This window comes from Sus scrofa, chromosome 1 (genome assembly GCF_054392235.1).
Source record: "Sus scrofa isolate SSC_HxYL_T2T_F1_AM1 chromosome 1, Sscrofa_HxYL_maternal_Yorkshire_Landrace_v2.0, whole genome shotgun sequence".
Lineage (NCBI taxonomy): Eukaryota > Metazoa > Chordata > Mammalia > Artiodactyla > Suidae > Sus > Sus scrofa.
The window spans coordinates 64,111,993-64,133,458 of NC_139383.1; the positions used below are offsets into that span (position 1 = coordinate 64,111,993).

General features: G+C 37.7%; 1 protein-coding gene across 1 annotated transcript in view; it reads right to left on the reverse strand.

Moving 5' to 3' along the window:
• Positions 1-12,207: 12,207 nt before the first annotated feature.
• Positions 12,208-21,466, reverse strand: part of NDUFAF4 (NADH:ubiquinone oxidoreductase complex assembly factor 4) — a 57,060-nt gene continuing 47,801 nt past the window's right edge. The window contains exon 4 of the transcript XR_014806206.1: positions 12,208-12,642. The gene's annotated coding sequence lies outside the window, so the exon portion shown is untranslated. The remainder of the gene's footprint in view (positions 12,643-21,466) is intronic.

The following is a 21,466-nucleotide window of genomic DNA, read 5'->3' on the forward strand; positions in this document are numbered from 1 at the left end:
AGGTTCTCCAGAAGAAAACTATTGTTGTTGACAAACAAGAAATTAATGTTAAGCAGCTAAAGACCATAGATGACCTATTCCCCACACCTCCCATTCTCCAGCATGAGCGCGCGCGCGCGCACACACACACACACACACACACACACACACACCCCCACCCACCCACCCACCCACCACCTACCTCTCTGGTTCCTCTGCCACCAGAACCTGTCAAGTTGAGAAGAATGGAAGTAATTGAACCAGGCAGCCACATCCTTTGGCCTCAGAAGCCCCTCGGAAAGTCCACAGTAATGTTAACAAACCACTTGCAAACCAACAATATCTAAAATATAATTGTATTCAATAATTTTTTCCTAAGTCATGCTACCCCTGCCTCCACACACCCGCACCCCCACATTCATTGTTAAACCTTGTTTTGTTATGTAATTGATTCAGCTTGATAAAAGTTCATGGATATTTCTTGCTACTTTTATCTTCACTTAAATTGAAAAAGAAATACAGCCTCTGAATAATCACATTTCAGCATCCAGAGGACAGAGGACTCAATTCCATTTCCAAACTCCAGTAAGTTCTTCTTTATCTTTTCAGAGATAGTGTGGGGGAGTTTATATTTTGCCTACCAAAAACGCCAAATAATCTCAGCCTTTTTTCTTCCCACACAAGAACTTTTCTTTGGTTGCTCATAAAAATGTTTCATGTAGTCTGCCTTCATCTCTGTATTTGTAGAAATTCACAGATATTATAGACAAATAGACTTAAAAATTTGGAGAAGACTTTGTAATTAACCTAAAACTCTTCATTTTAAGGAGGAAGAAATAAAAGCTTAGAGATCTAATTGCCTAGGGTCACAGGCCTGTTTTTAGCATTCGTGATATGCCCTGCTCTGTGCTAGACATTTCAAAAAGTAGACAAGTGAAAACATACAACATGATCACTGCCCTCAGAGAGGTTAAATTTAGTCAAGGAGACATAACCATCCAAGATATAGGACAATTCCATCACAATATATCACATAACAGAGTGTTAAAATATATGTGATGAGTTCTATGTGTTAACTACAGGCCTTGAAGTAAGAAACACAATGAACTGGAATAATTTGGGAAATGCTTTTCAGCCAGGAACCAGCTAGATGGCTTTTAAAAAATTCAGAGAAAAAAATAATGGGCTTTCCAGGTGAGAGAAGATAGGTAAGAAGGCATTGATAGAAAAAAGATCTTGCCATCCATTTGGAACTGAAAGGAAATATGTTCTATTATGATTTAGAAGAGTGTTTCAAACTGAAAGTCATGAAATCATTTTAGTAGGTTTTCACCAGTATTTTTATTTTATTTCATTTTATTTATTTTTTTAGGGCCGTACCCATGGCATATGGAAGTTTTCAGGCTAGGGGTTGAATAGGAGCTGCAGCTGCTGGCTGACACCACAGTCACAGCAAGGAGGGATCTGAGCCTTGTCTGTGACCTACAGTGCAGCTCACAGCAACACTAGGTCCTTAATCCACTGAGCAGAGCTAGGGATCAAACCTGCATCCTTATGGATACTAGTCAGGTTCATTACTGCTGAGCTACAGTGGGAACTCCTGACCAGTATTTTTAAAATTAAACAAAATAAAGATATCAGAGTATATCATACTTAATAAGATTATTTGTTAAAGTTGTGTTTCCTTATCTTCTGTGTTCTAGGTTATCATGTAAATTTCATGTCTTACTTTGGGTCATATTCAAAAAAGTTTCAAAACCCATTGTTCTAAATCCAGACTGGGTGTGAAACTCCTTGTAGCAAAACAGTAAGTGAGAATCATCTCTCCAAACATCAGTTTCCTAATGTGCAAGAGATATCCAACACAGTCTTTTGTACAGAGTTAGACCTATTAGTGGTACCTCTTATTTGCTGGCTAGATTGGATATTTTCATCCCTGACTGCATCTTAGAATGACCTTAAGAGCTCTTTCAAAATACTAATGCCTGGGACCACCCTCAGAAACCCACACTCAGTTTTGTCATAGAGTCTGGGCATCAGTTAGTCTGCAACCTCATGAGCTGGACCCATAGCTGAACCATCTAGCACACATCTGAGACCACATCTGAGAAGCATGGTGATACACCTTTTCTTCAGTGGGTACATCAACCTTCATGATTTATGTTTCTATTTCTTTACCAAGCAATAGATAGCATACTAGGTAGTCAGCAGAATTCTAATTTCTGCTCTGAAAATCTTCAACTATGGTGCAATCTGCTCATGGTTTATCCCATTCAATAACACAGCATGGATCCTGAGTCATAATCTCTTATATGTCTCTCCACATGTACAATTTATGGTTGGTTATCAGCATACAGTAGTTTCCGGAGGTTTTAAAAAGCAGTAAAATGCCACCAAAAATTCCCTAAGGAGAAGGAAAAGGGCTAAAAACAAATGGTATTGGAAATCCATAAGCTAAATAATTAGCAAATGACTCATTACATTTCAGCTATTTTCATCCTGACTTAAAATAGTTTAGCTTCTAAACATAGTAATTAGTGATGTGCTTTTTGTAATTTTACATTCAGTAATTCCCAAGTGTTCATATTTTATACATTTTCCCTTGTAGAGTCAATCCCTTTGTATACAAAGCAGACTTTCTTCAAATACAGATGTCCAAGAGACTCAGAATCACTGGTATTCTGCCTAGTCATTTTGTCTATGTAAATCGTGACTTTCTTTTGTTGGATAAAGATAGTCAATGTAGCATAATTTTGAGTCTTGCCACATAGACCCAGCAACTAAATAAAAAAGAAAAAAACCAAAATACAAAAATCCAGCACACAGGTATTATGTGCATTATGATATGACAAAATCAGTACCCAGAACAAATATAAGGTCTTCTTGCTTGAACCTGAATCTTATCAAGACTCTAGACCTAATAGGAAATACAAAGGACAAAGGATCAAGTTTAAAAACCACCTCAAGGAATTCCTGTTGTGGCTCACTGGAAATGAATCCAACTAGGAACCATGAGGTTTCGGGTTCAATCCCTGACCTTGCTCAGTGGGTTAAGGATCCTGCGCTTCCATGAGCTATGGACGTAGCAACTGTAGCTCTGATTTGACCCCTGGCCTGGGGACCTCCTTATGCCACGGGTGTGGCCTTATAAAGCAAAATAAATAAAAAAATAAATACCACCTCAAGGAAGCAATCAGTCAAATCTAGAATGTTGAAGAGTCAATAAGAAAAATGACCTGGCTTCTATACCAAATCAATAGCATGAAAAAACAGGGGGCCAGTTTATAAAGAAGTAAAAGAGATTTGAGATCATGATCATGAAATGCAATGTGTGGACTTTGTGTTCTGTTTTGACCAAATCACCTATGAAAAGAACACTTGAGACAGTCAAGAAAATCAGATTATAGACTAAGTAAAGAACTATAAATGCACTGTTGTTAATTTTGTTAGATGTGATAATGGCATGACAATTATATATAAAACTGTCATCAGAGGTACATACTGAAAAATTGTATAATCCTGGAAAAAATGGAAGGAGGAATAGATGAAAAATGATTTATCATTTGTGAAGCTGCTGGATGGGTACATGGAAGTTTATTATCTGATACTTCCTATTACTGTATATATTTGGAAAGTCTCTTAATAAAGTTATTTTTTTAAAAAAACTTTCTGTTTGATGAATTTAATATTGAGTTAACCTTTTATTAAAATCTTTCTCTTGGTTCTGCCAATAAGATAGTGATAAATAGGAGTTCCCGTCGTGGCGCAGTGGTTAACGAATCCGACTAGGAACCATGAGGTTGTGGGTTCGATCCCTGCCCTTGCTCAGTGGGTTAAGGATCTGGCGTTGCCGTGAGCTGTGGTGTAGGTTGCAGACGCGGCTCGGATCCCGCGTTGCTGTGGCTCTGGCGTAGGCTGGTGGCTACAGCTCCAATTAGACCCCTAGCCTGGGAACCTCCATATGCCGCAGGAGTGGCCCAAAGAAATAGCAAAAAAAAAAAAAAAAAAAAAGATAGTGATAAATATATATAAGTGTGGGGCTTGGTGCATCTTGAGTATCTTTAGAAACAAGTTTTAGGCTCAGGAGTCTTTTGTTATAATATTTTTGGCCAGCAATTACTGGTCACATTCAAGCCATTGTTCAACTCATTGCACAGAGAAAACAAAGCTATAAAGACAATCTTTTTGCTACAGGATCCTCAGTGGCATAGGATTGGACAAAAAGAGTATCAGTGAGGCCCCTCTGTGGTGAGAATACTTGACCACCCTACCCAGCTTGCCCTCTCTATTGCAAATGCCAGCTCTATAAGGGTCTCTGTGCCCCAGTGACTATCTCCAATGACTACTTTGTCTGCCTCCACCTTGGAATATCCATGGTGAATTCGACAGGTGAGTCCATAGAGACTAGCTGTCTGGATGCTCCTCTCTTTTTTGTAAGCCTTAGAGGAGACATCATCTCTTGGCCTTTTCCTTTCCCACACCTTCCCCCATCACACTGTTTCCCATTCTCCAGAGGAGGTGCACACTCACACATGAACAAACACACACACACACCCCAAATAAATATTGTGGTAGTAAGATGCAGCCCAGTGAGAGGAGATGGAGAGAAGCCATTCCGCCTGCTATTAGCCTACGTCTTAGTACAGTGTTTCTCCAACACTGTATCTGGACCTCTATTGGCACCTCATTCAATTTTAGGAGACGTTAACTTTTACAATGTGTATTTAATTTATTATGAATTAGAAAGTATAACTAGTACATCAGTCTCATGGGTATTACTTCTTTAGATGAAGCTAAGTTTAAAAAAATTAGTCAACTAAAAAAACCCTAAATGAATACAGTACAGCTACTGGTGTTCCCTTGTGGCACAGTGGGTTAAGGATCCCACTGCCATTGTTATTATAGCAGCTCGGGTCACCACGGTGGCATGGGTTTGATCCCTGGCCCAGAAACTTCCATATGTCACAGGCGAGCCCCCCTCCCCCCCAAAAGGGTCAGCTATTATCAAGATATGACAAAATTCACAAAAGTGTTTCATAAACAACTAAGAATTTTAAAATTCTGCATCTAACTACAGAAGCAGAAAGAAGCTTGGTAGCTCCCACACAGATAGCCCAATTGATCAGGAGATTCACTAGAAATGCAGGGTAGTGTAGTAGATAAATAAATCCTTTGGCGTTTGATGATCAAAAGCTCTACTTCTAGTGCTACATGATGGAGGGAAATGAGGTGGTTAATTAACCTCTTCAACCCTCACTTTCTTCATCTGTAAATTGAAAATAAGAAGGAAGTGTTATGAGGATTGAGATATTCATCTAAAACTATTAACAGTCTCTGATACAAAGTTAAGGTCAATGCGGGTTGGAGCCATCACAGTGTTTATATTTTATCTCTTTCCCATTTAGAAAGTCATGGAATAATGGGCAGCTGATTTGAAAATTTTCCATTCAGAAACATAACTAAAAATATTCAATATCAGTGAGGAATTTTTTTTCCAGCATGATTTTTTAGCAAGTGAAGTAGTTCCTACCCTGCTGATGGTGGGCTTTTTGTTTTGTTTTGTTTATCAGCTATGCACATTTTTATTTTTTTAACTTAATGAATTCTATTATATTTATAGTTGTACAACAATCATCACAACCCAATTTTATAGCATTTCCATCCCAAACCCCTAGTCCAATTCCTCCTACCACCAACCAGTCTCCTTTGTAAACCATAAGTTTTTCAAAGTCTGTGAGTCAGTATCTGTTCTGCAAAGACATTAATTGTGCCTTTTTAGATTCCACGTGTAAGTGATAACATATGACATTGGTGTCTCACTGTCTAACTTCACTTAGCATGATCATTTCTAGGTCCATCCATGTTGCTATAAATGCCATTATTTCTTCCCTTTTAATGGCTGAGTAATATTCCACGGCATATATATACCACTTCTTTATCCACTCCTCTGTCCATGGACATTTAGGTTGTTTCCATGTCTTGGCTATTGGATATGACACTGCAATGAACATTGGAGTAGATGTATCTTTTTGAGTCATAGTTTTCTCTGGATATATGCCCAGGGGTGGGATTGCTGGATCAAATGGTAATTTTATTTTTGGTTTTTTGAGGAATCTCCATACTGTTTTCCACAATGGTTGCACCAGTTTACATTCCCACAAACAGTGTAATAGGGTTCCCTTTTCTCCACATCCTCTCCAGCATTTATTGTTTGTAGACTTTTTCATGATGGCCATTCTGGCTGGTATAAGGTGATACCTCATAGTAGTTTTGATTTGCATTTCTCTAATAATTAGTGATGTTGAACATATTTTCATGGTCTTTTTTGGCCATCTGCATGTCTTCGGAGAATTGTCTGTTTAGATCTTCTGCCCGTTTTTTGATGGGATTGTTTGGGTTTTTTCGGGGGGGGGTTGTTTTGTTTGTTTGGGTTTTTTTTTTTTTTTGGTATTGAGGTGCAGAAGGTGTTTATAAACTCTGAGATTAATACCTGTCAGTCGCTTCATTTACCAATATTTTCTCCCATTCTGTGGGTTGTCTTTTCATTTTGTTTAGGGTTTCCTTTGCTGTGCAAAAACTTTTAAGATTAATTATGTCCCATTTGTTTATTTTTGTTTTTATTGTTATTCTAGGAGGTAGATCTGAGGAGATAATGCTGTTGTTTATGTCAGAGTGTTCAGCCTGTGTTTTCCTCTAGGAGTTTTATAGTATCCAGTCTTATATTTAGGTCTTTAATCCATTTGAATTTCTTTTTGCTATGGTGGTAGGAAGTGTTCTAATTTCATTATTTTATGTGTAGCTGTCCAGTTTTCCCAGCAACAGTTATTGAAGAGACTGTCTTTTCTCCACTATATTTTTGTCTCCTTTGTAATATACTATACTACAAAGCTACAGTAGTCAAAACAGCATGACACTGGCACCAAAACAGACACAGAAATCAATGGAACAGAATAGAGAGCCCAAAAATACATCTATGCACTTATGGTCAATAAGATGAAGGAGACCAAAAAAAGTGGAGAAAAGAGAGTACTGTCAATAAGTGATGCTAGGAAAACTGGACAGCTACATGTAAAAGAAAAAATTAGAATATTTTCCCATATCATATACAAAAATAAACTCAAAATAGATTATAGATCTAAACATAAGACCTGAAACCATAAAACTCCTAGGAAAGAACATATACAGAATACTCTTTGACATAAATCATAGCAATATTTTTTGGATCTGTCTCCTAAGGCAAGAGAAGGAAAAGCAAAAATAAACAAATGGGACCTAATTAAACTAAAAAGCTTTTGCACAGCAAAGGAAATTATTGAAAAAATGAAAAGAAAATTTATGGAATAGTAGAAAAGATTTGCAAACAATATGACTGACAAGGTGTTAATATCCAAAACATATAAACAACTCATACAACTCAATACCAAATAAACAAACAATGCAGTCAAAAATTGGGCAGAAGATCTCAATAGACATTTTCCTAAGGAAGATATATAGATGGCTAACAGGCACAGGAAAAGATGTTTAACATTGTGAATGATTAGAGAAATGCAAGTCAAAACCACAATGAGCTATTACCTCTTACCTGTCAGAATGTTAGAGAGGATGTGGAGAAAAGGGAACCCTTGTACACTGCTGATGGGAGTGTAATTTGGTGCAGCCACTATGGAAAACAGCAAGGAGTTTCCTCAAAAAACTAAAAATAGAATTATTATATGGTTCATCAATTCCACTCCTGGGTATATATCCAGAAAAAATGAAAACACTAATTTTAAAATATACATGCACCCCAATATTCATAGTAGGACCATTCACAATGGCCAAGATATGGAAGCAACCCAAATATCACCCAACAGGCATGAATGGATAAAGGAAACATATATAGATAATTTATATAAGACATAATGTTATATATAAAATATATATAATATTATTCATCCATTAAAAAAAGAATGAAATTTTGCCATTTGTAGCAACTTAGAGATAGATGGACCTGGAGAATATTATGCTTAGGAAAATGTCAGAGAAAGACAAATACTGTATGCTATCCCTTATAGGTGGACTCTAAAAAATAATACAAATTAACATATATACAAAACAGAAACAGAGTCGCAGACATAGAAAACAAACTAGTGGTTGTAAATGGAGAGAGGGAAGGGCAAATTAGGAGTATGGGAATAGCAGATACTAACTACTATACATAAAATAGATAAGCAGCAAGGATACATTGTACTGCACAGGGAATTATAGGCATTATTGTATAATAACGTTTAATGAGGCATAATTTGTAAGAATACTGAATCACTATGCTTTACACCTGAAACTAATAAAACATTGTAAATCAACTGCAACTTCAATTAAAAAAAAAAAAAAAAAAAAAAGAATATGGGAGTTCCCGTCGTGGCGCAGTGGTTAACGAATCCGACTAGAAACCATGAGGTTGAGGGTTCGGTCCCTGCACTTGCTCAGTGGGTTAATGATCCGGCGTTGCCGTGAGCTGTGGTGTAGGTTGCAGACGCGGCTCGGATCCCGCGTTGCTGTGGCTCTGGCGTAGGCCAGTGGCTACAGCTCCGATTCAACCCCTAGCCTGGGAACCTCCATATGCCGCAGGAGTGGCCCAAGAAATAGCAACAATAACAGCAACAACAACAACAACAACAAGAAGACAAAAGACAAAAAAAAAAAAAAAAAAAAGAAAAGAAAAGAATATGAATCAGAAAGTGAAAACCAATATAGGATTCCTGCTTTGCTAAGGCGAGGTGATAACAGCAGTGCCCACTAGAGGAAGAGAAAGAGAAGAATTTTTTTCTAACTCCTATGGGACAGGGTTGGGAGAATGGGAATTGATGATTCACTGAACCAGGAATCTCCCTAAGTAGAAAGGTGGCATTATTTGGGAGAATAACTTGGTAATTCCAGTTGATATAAACAAGACTGTTAAGACTTAGATGACAAACATGTCTGAATACTCCAGAAGGGAAAAGCTGAATTGCCTGAATGGGGGTGGGATGTTATTGCTCCTGAGAGTAACAGAGAAAGAGAAACGGTAAGGAGCCAGAGAGGAGGAAGAACCAGAAAGAAAAGACTGAAACCAAATGAGGGAAGGGTCAGTGAATCCCCCCAAATGGGATTCTCAAAGGACCTTGTGAGATTTATGCTAAGAGCTGGAGCGTTTGAGGCTATTCGTGTTTCTAGAATCTAGACCACTCCTTCCTTGTCGCTCCAGAAATTCATTACGGTCTGTTAACAAATGCTTTTAGGACAATTGCTTTTGTTTGTTGTTTGTTTGCTTTAAGATAATTCACAGTGAAATCCCTACCTAGGTTTACATGGTACAGGCTAGAGTACCTAAAAAAGCAGAAGCCCAAGAAGTAGATATGAATATAGAGCTTAAGTCTTTCAAGAATTCTCAGAACACTTGAGAAGGCTTTGGACTTCCAAGGCCATGACTTTGGGGTTGATGTTGAGCTCATTTTATCTGTTGCATAAGAGCCAAGAAAACTCCATTTGATTTCCGACTTATATTTTCTATCATACAATAGAATTATAGAATTCAAATTGACTTAATACAACACTTTCACACTTTACCTTTAAGGAACTTGAAGCATATGCGTTTTAGCTGCTGTAGATGCATATTCTGACAATGATTTGAGTGCAAGAAGTTAATTGAGACGGAGGGGGGAAAAATAGTTAAGGGCTGTGTTCACACTGCATGCAACTAGAACTGAATACTGCTGAGAAACTGTGGAGCCAAACAGAGCTAGCCATTCAGAGTCAGCAGGCTGCGAATGAGAAAGCTAGGATACATAGCTCCCGTCAATCACTAGGTGAGAAGGGAGTGGCAACTCCCTGGAACGTCCAGCCTATCTATCCGGTGCTGGAACAGATGGCAAAGAGCCCTCCTGCAGAGATGCAGGTTCTGACAGTGAGAAGGATTGGATTGCAGGCACCTATTACATGCCAAGGAGGTTGAGCAGGGTGGTGATAGCATCTTTTGTGTGAAGGTAAAGAGATTTGCAGGGAGTCTCAAAGAGTCAGGACTAGGAACAGCATAGCCTGGGGGTGGGTGCGGAGAGTGGTGTGTATCTAATTAAGAGTTTGGCAGACCTAAATTTGAATCCCAGCCCTGTTCTCTAGATTCTGTGCGACCTTAGAAACTTACTTGGTCATTCTGATTTTCAATTGCCTCATCTGTAAAATGGGGATGAATAGCTTGTAGGGTTGGTGAAAACTGAAGAAGAAATATTTGTAAAGGAAAAAGTAAATTGGCTAGAATAGAGAAGAGAAGACAACACAATAAATGGTAACTAATATTGACAATAGTTCTTATTTTATTAAGTGGGATAAACTCAATAGGAGCACAAACAGTAAACAAAAGGAAAAAGCTATTTTCCCTCCCACCATTGCCTTCAGCTGTGCTGTAAGGAATCTCCCCCTCTTAGTCCTGGACCATAGGTCAAAGCAGAGACCTTTAGTCTCTGGACAAATTCAGTTATTAACATTTTCCATTGATTCTTTTTTTTTTTTTTTTTTTTATATATTTTTTTTTTTTTTTTTTTTTTTTTTGCTATTTCTTGGGCCGCTCCCGCAGCATATGGAGGTTCCCAGGCCAGGGGTTAAATCGGAGCTGCAGCCACCAGCCTACATCAGAGCCACAGCAACGCTGGATCCGAGCCGCGTCTGCAACCTACACCACAGCTCACGGCAACGCCGGATCCTTTACCCACTGAGCAAGGGCAGGGAGCAAACCCGCAACCTCATGGTTCCTAGTCGGATTCGTTAACCACTGCGCCACGATGGGAACTCCCCTGATTCTAAGATAGATTGTGAAATCAAGATAATCTTACAATCTTATAAATCTTGGACTTGATGTAGTACTGAAAACAAGATTCCTTTGAGAATGAAGACTCATTTTTTATATATTTAAAGTCTAGCCCAAGGATGATATAATGCTGATAGATATTGAAGCTAGAGAAGAGGTATGTAGGATTATTGTATTATTCTCTCAACATTTGGGTATGCTTGAAAACTTTCATAACACAAAAATTTATTAAAGTTTATTCCAGTTCAATTAAAGCATTGACAATTCAATTAAGCATTGACACCCAATGCTCCTTAAAAATTAGATCAGAAAAGTTAGATTTTCATGAGTTTATTTTTCAAAGGGAGATGAAGCTAAAATAACTTGTATTACTTTCTTCTTTCTTATTTTTGTTAGTTTTTAATCTTTCTTCTTTCTTATTTTTGTTAGTTTTTAATCCAATAAATCTTGGAAGTCTTGTTGTGGCATACAGGGATATAAGCTTAAATGAACACAATTTAATTTAATTACATTTGAGGAAAATTCAATAAACAAGCGTTTAACATAGGATGGAGGAGTGGTCTTTTTTTTTTTTTTTCAGGTTCACAGGTCCCTATTTAAGGATATATTTCTATTATATCTTACTACTAAGGGAGACAATGGTGAGGATAGAATGAACTTAAGGTCAAAATTAGAAGTTCTTCTTGGAGTTCCTGTTGTGGCTTAGTGGGTCAAAAACCCAAAGCAGGATCTGCAGGGATGTGGGTTTAATCCCTGGTCTCACTCAGTGGGTTAAAGATTTGGCTTGGATCTGGTGTTGCCATGGCTGTGGTGCAGGCCTACAGCTGCAGCTCTAATTCGACCCCTAGCCCAATTCTTCTTAGGCTTTGCTCTAGATACATCCTATGGATCTTGTCTTTTTGGATCAGTGCTCCATAAGATTTGAAAAGTAACTTTAAAGTCAGATCTACTCCTTTTTCATCAACACCAACCTCTCCATTATAGCAAGTGGAATCTGGGTAGAGCAAGTTTTAGAATTAAATAGTAGTTTTTCTTTTTTAAATTGTCATAAATTATTGACATTAAAGGCTTAGATCTCTGAAAACCAAGGAGGAGGGATAATCTAGAATATTTACAGATGAGAATAATATAATCATTTATAATTTTAAAGTTATTGCACAATATATCTCTCACTCACTCATAGCAATTCTCCCTCTAGAGCAGTTCTTCCTTCAGTCATATATACAGTTCCTTAGGTTATTGGAAGTTAGTGAACAGAATTCCTAGGTCCATCCATGTCACTGCAAATGGCAATATTCATTCTTTTTGTGGCTGAGTAATATTCCTGTGTGTATGTATATATGTATGTGTGTGTGTGTGTGTGTGTGTGTGTGTGTGTGTGTGTGTGTAAAATAGATAAGCAACAAGGATTTACTGGATAGCACAGGGAACTATATTTAATATCTTATAATAACCTGTAATGGAAAATAATCTGAAAAAAAATATAAAAAATTAAATCACTTTGCTTATATCTGAAATTAACACAATATTATAAATCAGTATATTTCATTAAAAAAGAAACTCCGGTATTCAGGAGCTTATATTTTCTTGGGGAGAGAGAGACAATGAACACAATAAATATATAAAGTATGAAGTATGTTAGGAGGTGATATTTACTATGGAGAAAAAGAAAGGGAAGAGAGAACAAGAGGGTTGGAAGAGCAATTAATAAAATTACAACAGAGTGGTCAGGGCAGTGACTATCTGGGGAAAAGTGCCCCCACCACAGAAGAACATCAAAGCCATGCCTGCGCCTGCGGCTGGGAGTCTAGAAGAGTCAAAGAACAGCCAGGAGACTGGTGGGCCTGGAGAAAAGGAGAGAAGAATAGATGAGGTCAGTGTCTCTTTACATGGTTCCAATGGGACATTAGAGGCTTAGTCCATTTGGGAAACACTATAGTCTCTGTTCCTTGTGGAGAACCACAATGTCCTCTGCATATTAAGTACTCTAAGAGGCCCTGCAAAAATAAGCCTGTTTAATGTTTATAACCCATGAAATGGGCGGAATATTTGTGACCTGCCCTAAAAGTCATATGTTGAAATCCTAATACCCAATGTGATGGTATTAGGAGGTAGGCCTTTGAGAGGTGATTAGGTCATAAGGGTGACAGTGGCATGAATAGGATTAGTGCCTTTATGAAAGGATCCCAGAGGGCTCTCTCACTCTCTTTTTGCCTTGTGAAGACACAGCAAGAAGACAGTCAGATATGAGCAAGGAAGCAGGTTCTCACCAGACACCCAATCTGCTGGCTCCTTCATCTTAGATTTCCCAGCCTCCAAAACTGTGAGAAATAACTGTTTGTTGTTTAAGTCACCTAGTCCCTGGGATTTTTGTTATAGCAGCCCAAGCAGACATCAACAATTCAGCATTTCTCAAATCTTCCTGAACACAAATGTCTTCTATGTGGAGAACCTGTTTTAGAATTCACATTTTTAAAAAGATTTTTCTAGCTTGTGAACTCTTAGAATAAGGATAAAATGTGTTCTTCTTTGTATCTGGTTATATACATTTTAAGTAAATATTTGGTGAGCAGATCAACCCTCATTAGGCCATAAACATCTAATGTACAAGGCTATTGTGTCTTAAAGGAAGAAACCAAACCAAGCATTTCCTTTAGGTCCTATTCCTGTGTGCAGTGGGTAATCTTTTAGCTTCCTGTAGACAGTCTCCCCATCAGACCTGAACATCATCTCCTGCCCTTTCCTGGGTGAGTAAGTATCCAGGTCTAGCAGCCGGGTACACTTAATTCAAGTGCATAGCAGATATCTTTCTGGCTTAGCCAATGCTGTTTTTTCCTATAGTCTTAACCTGAAATATTAGATATATTCCCAGTTATTAATAAAGTACCCTATTTATTGTTTCCCCAGTTGGCTTAGTCCAAGTATGTACCACTGTGTCAGCAAGGGAACCCTGAGGGGAAGAAAGGGTGTGGTGGAATTTGAGGAAACCTCACACTAACAATAGTCACTCCTCATTCTTCTCCTTCAAACATGGGTAATAGGGAGTTAACTTATATGGGCAAAATATCACAGTTTAAATAATACATAATAAACTAGACATCCTTTTAAGAGGTCTATGGAGTATATATACTGTTGTTATTTATAAAGACATTATAACAACATTTACCTCTGAATAGTTAGGAAATTCACAAATAACAGATACCAATATAAATCCTGAAGAATGACCTGTTGAAAAGACAGCAATTAACTCCATAAATATTCTTAAAGCACTTAGTGCTAACCCACGCCTCCTTCACTGACAACTGGTTATATATTTACTAAGACTATGCTATTACCAACCATCAGGGAATTCATATTCCCACAGGGAGATGCACTCTTCAGCTGGTTTCATGTGTACATGGTTTATAAGAAAAGCATCAATTATTATAGACTTCAGTAGAAAATATCATAACTATTAACATGTTACTTGTATAAGTTTTTTGTTTGTTTCAACACAAAAACCAAGATTATGGAGTATGTATATACACATATATCTATATGTGTATGCATTTATCTATACGTATGTACTTATATACATATGTCTATACATATACATACAGCATATATACAAATGTAATATAACTCCATATTCTCGGGTTTTAGGTTGAAACAAAATGGAAATACATTCCATGCTCCTGGGTTGGAAAAATTAATATTGTAAAATAGCCATACTACCCAAAGCAATCTACAGGTTCAATGCAGTCCCTATCAAATTACTCATGACATTTTTTACAGAACTAGAACAAACAATCCAAAAATGTATATGGAACCATAAGAGACTCAGAATTGCTTTGGCAATTCTGAGAAACAAAAACAAAGCAGGAGGCATAACTCTCCCAGACTTCAGGCAATATTACAAAGCCACAGTCATCAAGATAGTGTTGTACTGGTACCAAAACAGACAGACAGACCAAGGAACAGAATACAGAACCCAGAAATAAACCCTGACACCTATGGTCAATTAATCTTTTACAAAGGAGGCAAGAACATAACATGGGAAAAACACAGTCTTTTCAGCAAGTATTGCTGGGAAACCTGGACAGCTGCATGCAAATCAAGGAAACTAGAACACACCCTCACACCATGCATGAAAATAAACTAAAAATGCCTGAAAGACTTAGATATAAGACAAGACACCATCAAACTCCTGGAAGAGAACATAGGCAAAACATTCTCTGACATCAGCCTTACAAATGTTTTCTCAGGTCAGTCTCCCAAGGCAACAGAAATAAAAGCAAAAATAAACCAATGGGACCTAATCAAACTGACAAGCTTTTGCAAAGGAAACCAAAAAGAAAACAAAAAGACAACTTACAGAATGAGAGAAAATAGTTTCAAATGATGTAACTGACAAGAGCTTAATGTCTAAAATATACAAACAACTTATACAATTCAACAACAAAAAAACCAACAACCCAATGGAAAAGTGGGCAAAAGACCTGAATAGAAATTTTTCCAAAGAAGATGTACAGATGTACAACAAGCACATGAAAAAATGCTCAACATCCCTGATTATTAGAGAAATGCAAATCAAAACTACTACAAGATACCACCTCACACCAGTCAGAATGGCCATCATCAATAAGTCCACAAATAACAAATGCTGTGGGGTGTGAAGAAAAGGGAACCCTCTTGCACTCTTGGTGGGAATGGAAGCTGGTACAACCACTACAGAGATCAGTAGGGAGGTACCTTAGAAAACTATACATAGAACTACCATATGGCCCAGCAATCCCACACTTGGGCATATATCCTGACAAAATTCGCCTTAAAAAGACACATGCACCTGCATGTTCATTGCAGCATTATTCACAATAGCTAAGACGTGGAAACAACCCAAATGTCCATTGACAGGTGACTGGATTAGGAAGACATGGTCTATGTACACAATGGAATACTACTCAGGCATAAAAAAAGAACAAAATAATGCCATTTGCAGCAACATGGATGGAAGTAGAGACTGTCATCCTGAGTGAAGTAAGTCAGAAAGAGACAGACAAATACCATATGATATCACTTATATCTGGAATCTAATATATGGCAGAAATGAACCTTTCCACAGAAAAGAAAATCATGGACTTGGAGAATAGACTTATGGTTGCCAAGGGGGAGGGGGAGGGAGTGTGGTGCATTGGGAGTTTGGAGTTAATAGATGTAGACTATTTCCTTTGGAATGGATTAGCAATGAGATCCTGCTGTGTAGCACAGGGAACAATGTCAAGATATTTACAACGGAGCATGACAATGGGAGAAAAAATATCTATACACGTATGTGTAACTGGGTCCCCATGCTGCACAGTAGGGGAAAAAATGTGTTGGGGAAATAACAATAAAAAATAAAATTAAAAAAGGACACAATGAACATTGCAGAACAGATACTGATTCGCAGACTTTTAAAAACTTATGGTCTCCAAATGAGACAGGTTGGGGATGGGGGTGATGGGCTGGGGGTTTGGGATGGAAATGCTGTAAAACTGGATTGTGATGATCATTTAACAACTACAAATGTAATAAAATTCATTTAAAAATAAATAAATAAAAATATGACCTCTAGAAATTAAAAATATATTTGTTGAAATAACCACCCTATTTATTATTAAATAGTAGATTATATAAACTGAAAAGAATCTAAGAGATAGATAGTGGCTGAAATAGATGCAAAGAAATTATTCAGAATGCATAATAGAATAACAGGAGAGAAAACATGAAAGGGGCTATAATGGTTAATTTTATATATCAACTTGGCTGGGCTAAAGTTCCCTGATATTTATTTAACATTATTCTAGATATTTCTGTGAAGGTATTTTTTAGATGAGATTAACATTTAGATCAGTAGGTTTTTTGTTTTGGTTTGGTTTGGCTTTTGGTTTGGGGTTTTTTGTTTTGTTTTTGTCTTTTTGCCATTTCTTAGGCTGCTCCTGCAGCATATGGAGGTTCCCAGACTAGGAGTCGAATCGGAGCTGTAGCCACCACCTTACACCACAGCCACAGCAACGCAGGATCCAAGCCATCTGCAACCTACACCACAGCTCACAGCAACGCTAGATCCTTAACCCACTGAGCAAGGCCAGGGATCAAACCTGCAACCTCATGGTTCCTAGTTGGATTCGTTAACCCCTGAGCCATGACAGGAACGCCTAGATCAGTAGGTTTTTAATAAAGTAGATTATCTTCCATAAAATGAGTGAGTCTCATCCAACCAGTTGAAGAAGTTCTTAGTAAAAAACAGATGGACCTCCCTGACAAAGAGAATTCTGCCAGTAGACTGCCTTTGGAATTCAACCACAGCTCCTTCCTGGACATCCAGCCTGCTAGCTCACCTTACAAATTTCGGATTACACCAAGCCTCCACAATCATGAAAGCCAATTCTATTCTCTCTCTCTTCAAACCCCCAAGATGTGTGTGTATGTGTGTGCACACACATCCTGCATTGTTTTGTTTCTCTAGAGAAACTTCACTAATACAAGAACACAAGTAATTAACATACAAAATAACTCTTAGAAGGAGAAAGAACAGTTATAATAAAGAACAGGTAATATTTAGAAAGCTAGTAATGGAAACATTTCCAGAATTGATTAAAATGGTGACTCTACAGATTCAAGAACTGTATACAAGCAGTGTAAAGAGAAAGAAAGCCACACCTCAAAACATGGTAGTAGAGTGTAGAACACCAAAAACAAGGAGAAGGTCTTAAAAACAGACAGAATAAAAGACTGTTAACCCACATAGGAATCCGAATTAGAACGACACACACTTCTCAAGGGCAGCAATGGATTCAGAAGGCAGTGAAATAAAATCACCGAAGTGCTGAGAGAAAATAATCAACCTAGAAATGGGTAGCCAGCAAAACTGTTTCCTTATTAATGCAAGTGAGGAGTTCCTTTGTGGCTCAGTGGTAATGAACCCAACTAGTCTCCATGAGGACTCAGGGTTCAATTCCTGGCCCCACTCAGTGGGTAATGATCCAGCATTGCCATGAGCTGCAGTGTAAGTTGCAGATGAGGCTCGGATCCTGTGTTGCTGTGGCTGTTGTAGGTTGGTGGCTGCAGCTTGGATTAGACTCCCAGCCTAGGAACTTCCATATGCCGCAGGTACACCCCTAAAAAAAACAAAAAAACAAAACAAAAAAAAATATGCAAGTGAAATAAAGACACTTGCAGATAAGCATAATCTGAGAGTTTTTTTTTAACCACAAGATCATCATTAAAGTAGCTGCTAGAAGATGTAATTTGGAAGAAAGGAAAATGATCCTAGAGGAAGTAAAATGATCCTAGAGGAAGATGCTAGAAAGAATGAAAAATTAATAAAATATTAAACAGAAACATAAATCCCAACAAAAATTTCTAAATAAAATAATAATTATGATATACACTTGAAACTTATATCAACTATATCTCAAGTTAAGATTTTTACTTTTATTTTATTTATTTAGGGCCACACTCATGGCACATGGAAGTTCCCAGGCTAGGTGTCAAATATGAGTGGCAGCTGCAGGCCTACACCACAGCCACAGCAATACCAGATCTGAACCATGTGTGTGACCTACACAATGCTGGATCCTTAACCCAATAAGCAGGAGCAGGGATCGAACCTGCATCCTTGTGGATACTAGTCAGGTTTGTTACCACTGAGCCACAATGGAAGCTTCAACTATATCTCTATTTAAAATAATAAAATAATGAAACAATTTTTCATTTAAAATGCTTTTAAAAATCTGCCCTCCCCCCCAAAATAGAACCAAAAATAGAATCAAAATAGCATTCAAAGCTGGAGGGTAACTACTTAGTGTTCTAAGGTCTTTGTGTGTACAGGTGAGAGATACAGATTTTTTTATCTTGAGACTTGGAAAACTAAATATAAATAATAATTTTTCAAAGACAAACACTAAATGAATGAAAATAATTTATAAATTTAGATTATGTGAAGGGGGAAAAAGGAATAAGGAAAAATCAAAAATAAATGAACACTAACAACTAAATTTAATTTCACCAGAAGAAACAAACTCAAAACTAGAATCGCAGAAAAAAAAAAAAATGGAACAAAAATGGATGTCAAAAAGTAAGAATGTGAATATAAGTCCAAGTATATCAATAATCATAACCAAAAATGTAAATAGATTAAACTTAATACTTGAAAGATCTCTTTCTCTTTGTGCTCTTTGTATCACTATAGACTTAAGAATTTTGTTTATTGCGTACATTATAATTAATTATAGTATGACTCTTTTGGGTGCTCAAATTTGGTATGAAATCTTCTTCTGGCTGACTTCTATAGCTTTTTAACACTATTTATCGGTCTTTGGGTGTTTGCTTACTTGCTGTCATCAGAAAAAGGGAAAAATCAAAAGAAAGTACTTCTTTACGGAAGAATGCAGGTTAATAAATGTAAGCAGCACTAAAGATTTGGAATGATCACCACTGCAATTCCCAATGTATAATTTGATCAAGGTAAAAATGATTTTTAAAATTACATGAAATGTTGTCAAGGAAAAGTATATTCTCAGAGTACGAAATTTCATCCCACAGATCATCTTATAGCAAAGAGGGAAATGTAGGTTTATCATGGAGAGTTCTAGGAGATAGCAAGAACTAACTTACCAGAAGCTGCTTGGTAAGGTCCAATAGCACAATATTGCCTATGAAGTAGTCTTGCCAACAGTGTTTAATCTGAATCTAATCAAACCTTAGGACACAACTTCTGTCCATCCCTGAGTCATCACATCATCTGCAATGGCTGTTGGCTCTACCGGCCAGCTCTCACCCACCTATGCCCTCCAGTAATGAAGAGCTGCTTTAAGAGGTCACACTCAGCTCACCCACACCTTCTAGACTGGCAAGTCTTTCTAATAGAATAGCTATGGCCACACACTCTAAAAACTTTCTTCACCACTGTAACTGATCAGGACCCCGTGAGGCCTTCCCAGAGTGGACCCCACTCATGTCCTCTGCCTGCCTTTTTGTCTGTAGAAAAACTTTAGTCAAAGAATCAATTTAATCAGGGAAGTGAGAATATTCAGAGAAAAAGGAAAACAGTCAAGGAGTTCCCTTCATGGCTCAGTGAAAATGAATCTGACTAGCATCCATGAGGACGCAGGTTCAATCCTTGGTCTTGCTCAGTGGGTTAAGGATCCCATGTTGCCATGAGCTGTGGTGTAGGTCTCAGATGCGGCTCAGATCCTGAGTTGCTGTGGCTGTGGTGTAGGCCAGGGGCTACAGCTCCAGTTGGACCCCTAGCCTGGGAACCTCCATATGCCTTGGGTGCGGCCCTAAAAAGACAAAAAAAAAAAAAAAAAAAAAAAAGGGAAACAGTCAAGAAAGAGAATAATAATAGTTTAGCCATTCATTCAATACAACTCAAGGACTTTCAGTTCTTCCTCAAGGACTATATATAATACTCTGAGCCATTTCCTTGAAGCTGTTTTCCAGGTGTTGAAGCCCCCACCAGGTGGAAGAAGGCAAATGTGTATTGCCCATAAGCATGTAGACCCCAGATCTGCTGGAACCAGAAGGTTGATGACCCTGACTCCCAATGTCCAGGAGCTGATCACACCCTGCGCCTTGAACACTCTAAGACTCCTCGCTTACTCCCTCCAATGGGGACACAGTCCTTGAGGCACTAGCCTGCTCTATTCCCTCTTGGCCTGTCAATTAAAGCTACTTTTTCTTTTTCCTCCAACTCTGTCTCTGAGTTTCTATCTGGCAATCAGTGTACAGAGGCAGCAACTACTAGGAAATTTTGGCAACACCACTAGCTGGCTTCTGAAGTATCCTTTTCGTCTTCAAAGATGTCTGAATCTCAGTCATGGCAGTGGGAGGTTGGGAGGCTAATTACCTACTATTTCTGGATCTGTTAGCTTCATATTCCACCCCTCTCAGTAGATAACTACCTTCTAATACTTAACAATTGTTCATATTAAATTTTTCCTGTTCAAATAACTGGTGTGGTTTCTTTTCCTGGCAGGACCCTTACTGATTCCACCACAAACAAGCACAAGACATAATTCATACAATATTCATAGTATATAAATGACTCCCACAAATCATCATGAAGAAGATAATCAATCTAATAGAAAAATCAACAAAAAATATAGGTCGGCTTTTCGTAGAAGAGGAAAATTAATGATCAGTCAATATTTAAAATGTAAAAACTTTTCAACTCCATTAGCATATCATTTCACAGTGATTGTGGAAAGCTGTTGAATCAATGAAAATATATATTATGGCTAGAGGGAAGACCTATTTGTCAATATCTCTAAAAGTTAACCATTATTATAGCAGGTGACCCAGCAATCTCACGCCTAACTATACACTTAAGGGAAACTGTGTATATGAACACCAGGAAACACAAGAACGCTCCTCCTCTCAAGGCTCCTAGCAGGAGGAAGAAGAAAAGGAAATAGCAAATGTCCACAGGAGAGAGGATGAATAACTTGTAATGCAAATGCATTCACATAATGGAATATCACAAAGATGTTACAATGAACTCAGAAAAATGCAGCACAATTGATTAACATTGAGTGAAGAAAGCAAGTCCAAGAAGAGCACTTACAATATGCTACCATAGATATTTTAGAACCCAAAAACAAGCAAAAATGAGCAATGCATTTTTTTTTTTTTTATGACCGCAAC